This window comes from Tribolium castaneum, unplaced genomic scaffold (genome assembly GCF_031307605.1).
Source record: "Tribolium castaneum strain GA2 unplaced genomic scaffold, icTriCast1.1 ptg000078l, whole genome shotgun sequence".
NCBI lineage: Eukaryota > Metazoa > Arthropoda > Insecta > Coleoptera > Tenebrionidae > Tribolium > Tribolium castaneum.
In genome coordinates, this window is record NW_026986675.1 from 5,001 (window position 1) to 8,479 (window position 3,479).

Here is a 3,479-nt window from a genome sequence, read left to right on the forward strand (position 1 = left end):
GGCGTCTCCGGGTCCTTTTGGGTTGCCCCGACGAACTCTCTTGCGAGGGCCCGAATTATTAACGGTTCCGCTGCCGGGTTCCGGAATAGGAACCGGATTCCCTTTCGCCCAATGGGTGTGTGCTCGCTTCGTACGTTTACGTTCGAATTAAAAACGAACCAACGACATATCTACACCACATCAACATCGGCTTTCGCCTAGGGCTTAGGATCGACTGACTCGTGTGCAACGGCTGTTCACACGAAACCCTTCTCCACGTCAGTCCTCCAGGGCCTCGCTGGAGTATTTGCTACTACCACCAAGATCTGCACCGACGGCGGCTCCAGACGGCCTCACGGCCAGTCCTTCTGCGCTCACCGCCGCGACCCTCCTACTCGTCAGGGCTTCATGGCCGGTTAATTAAATAACCGACCGCACATGCCGCTGACGGCCGAGTATAAGCACGACGCTTCAGCGCCATCCATTTTCAGGGCTAGTAACTTCGGCAGGTGAGTTGTTACACACTCCTTGGCGGATTCCGACTTCCATGGCCACCGTCCTGATGTCTTAAGTTACCAACGCCTTTCATGGTATCCCATAAGCGTCGATTTAGGCGCTTTAACTCGGCGTTTGGTTCATCCCACAGCGCCAGTTCTGCTTACCAAAAATGGCCCACTTGGCACTCTGATTCGAGTCTCGCGGCTTCATATAAAGTTCGAGCAAGCCGGAGATCTCACCCATTTAAAGTTTGAGAATAGGTTGAGGCCGTTTCGACCCCAATGCCTCTAATCATTCGCTTTACCGGATGAAACTCGTAAGCGACGAGCGCCAGCTATCCTGAGGGAAACTTCGGAGGGAACCAGCTACTAGATGGTTCGATTAGTCTTTCGCCCCTATACCCAGTTCCGACGATCGATTTGCACGTCAGAATCGCTACGGACCTCCATCAGGGTTTCCCCTGACTTCGTCCTGACCAGGCATAGTTCACCATCTTTCGGGTCCCAGCGTGTACGCTCTTGGTGCGCCTCTTCTCGCAATGAGAATGAGACGCCCCGGGAGTGCGGGGCGACAGCCGTAACGGCCGCCCATCTTCCCTTAGTCCGTGCAAGACGAACTTTCACTTTCATTGCGCCTTTAGGTTTAGTCATGTCCCAATGACTCGCGCACATGCTAGACTCCTTGGTCCGTGTTTCAAGACGGGTCCTGAAAGTACCCAAAGCTATAGCGTCGCAGATCGGCGTTTCAACCGAGTCTGTCCGAGAACTCATTGGCGAACAGCCATTCGTAGACAGAACCGACACCAGGTGCGATTACCGTCATAAACGAACGCGCTTGCCAATGGTCGGACGCTAACTGTGTAGCGGCCCGGCGCCATATGCATACCTTCGAGCGAGTCGACCGGGAAACACCGCGGGTTCGTCCGAAACGGCGAACCGTTCGAACGGGCTCCACCGCGGGCCTTAGATCGACACCCAAAGGATCGCGACGTCCTACTGGGGGAGAAGTGCACGCGTTCCACTTCGGTTCGCATAAACAAAAGGCGCGAACGACGCGTACGCCGTTCGTCGCATGATCATTTAGCGCCGCTATCGAGTCACGCTGAATCTCCCCTTTCGACCTTTCGGGTTTCTCAGGTTTACCCCTGAACGGTTTCACGTACTATTGAACTCTCTCTTCAAAGTTCTTTTCAACTTTCCCTCACGGTACTTGTTCGCTATCGGTCTCGTGGTCATATTTAGCCTTAGATGGAGTTTACCACCCACTTAGGGCTGCACTCTCAAGCAACCCGACTCTGAGGAGAGATCCTCCCGTTATCGGCAACGGTCACTACGGGCCTGGCACCCTCTATGGGCTGTGGCCCCGTTCAAGATGGACTTGGACGCGTCGCACAATCTCGGGATGACGGATCCTCCCTAACACCACATTTCCCGGCGTCCGGTTTCGGCCGCGGGATTCAGTGCTGGGCTTTTTCCTGTTCGCTCGCCGCTACTAAGGAAATCCTAGTTAGTTTCTTTTCCTCCGCTTAATAATATGCTTAAATTCAGCGGGTAGTCTCACCTGCTCTGAGGTCGCAAATATAAATTTGCCTTTATTTTGTCAGACGATAATTACACGTATTCCGTTTATATGGCTGCCTCCAAACAATTTCAAACATCGATCTGACGTCGTTGCGAGAATGTTGTTGTTGTTAATTATAGTGCATAAAATATGCATATAAACAACTTTAACGTCTCGGACACGACGATCGCTTCGTTCGAAATTTAAGCGTTGTGGCTGCTTTTTAATATCGGACGTGCTACGTCTAAACCAACTTGTACCAACAAACTAATAAGAATGTCAGCCGCTATTGCGTTTTAGGATGCCGCGTTATTATTTATATTGTTTTTATTGTTGTCTACGTTGCATAATATTTTATTATGACAACCGACAATCAATTAACAATTATAGTAACGCGTCATATTTGCACCCAACACGCTCCGACGTAATTGTCTACACAACATTGTGCGCTGTGTTTAAGACAAAAACCGAGCAGTCTTTGAAATTGACACGACCCTCAGCCAGGAGTGGTCCGGGAACAGTATATCCGAGGACCGCAATGTGCGTTCGAAATGTCGATGTTCATGTGTCCTGCAGTTCACAAGTTGACGCGCAATTAGCTGCGTTCTTCATCGACCCACGAGCCAAGTGATCCACCGTTCAGGGTAATCTTTTCAAACAAATTTAAAATATTATTACATAACGCACCGTTCCACATCGAAATCGTTTCATCATCACACAACAACAAAAATAACTACTTAAGGTTATTACAATTGTGATGTATATGTGAGAAACGGACCAATCGAAAGAAACGTTCGGCGTTATATTTTATAATATTTTATTTAATTAAAGTGGCATTTGTTTCTACTTATCGAAAAGAGTATGCAGTTATAGTTTAAGTTTACATAAAGAATAACCCGATGATATTAACGTTTTATAAATACGTATATATATCTATTAGGTTTTTTTTCTCTATCAACTTTGTCTATAAAACTCTGCTCCTTTTGCGATAAGCATTATGTATATTTATTAAATAGAAAATATGTCGAAAAACCAGACGTTTTCTTCAAACAAACGCCACAGCTACAAACTTAATCACAACAATATTTACCAAACAATACAATTGTAGGGTGTTTTGTGTGATACGTCGTTTGGTGGGCATTCTAAGAACGTCCGTCGACATAAAAACGAATCAAAAGAAAAGCACAGGCAGTGCAAAACGTTCCTTCGTCAGTCGGGCGTATATCATTTAAAACCCACAGAATCTAAAAAAGTTAATAAACTTTTTTATTTAGATTCCTACGGTTCGTCGCGTCGTTAAAGTAAATTATTACTTCGACGCATGCGGAACCCAGGTACCCGAAAACCGTAAGCCTAAGCGTTTTTTTCCAAACATCACTCACTATCGATAAAGTAAATTGATTTTATGTATTTATAAATGTGCGTTTGTATGTATAGTAGTA

The 3,479-nt window shown here is 46.8% G+C and overlaps 2 non-coding genes across 2 annotated transcripts in view; both read right to left on the bottom strand.

Moving 5' to 3' along the window:
• The window catches only part of LOC135267691 (large subunit ribosomal RNA), a 4,037-nt gene extending 1,986 nt beyond the window's left edge, over positions 1-2,051 (bottom strand). The window contains exon 1 of the ribosomal RNA XR_010336080.1: positions 1-2,051. This exon is cut by the window's left edge and continues 1,986 nt beyond it. This is a non-coding gene — a ribosomal RNA (large subunit ribosomal RNA).
• Positions 2,052-2,527: 476 nt separating this feature from the next.
• Positions 2,528-2,684, bottom strand: LOC135267687 (5.8S ribosomal RNA). The gene has a single exon (XR_010336076.1). It is a non-coding gene; the product is annotated as a 5.8S ribosomal RNA (ribosomal RNA).
• Positions 2,685-3,479: the final 795 nt, after the last annotated feature.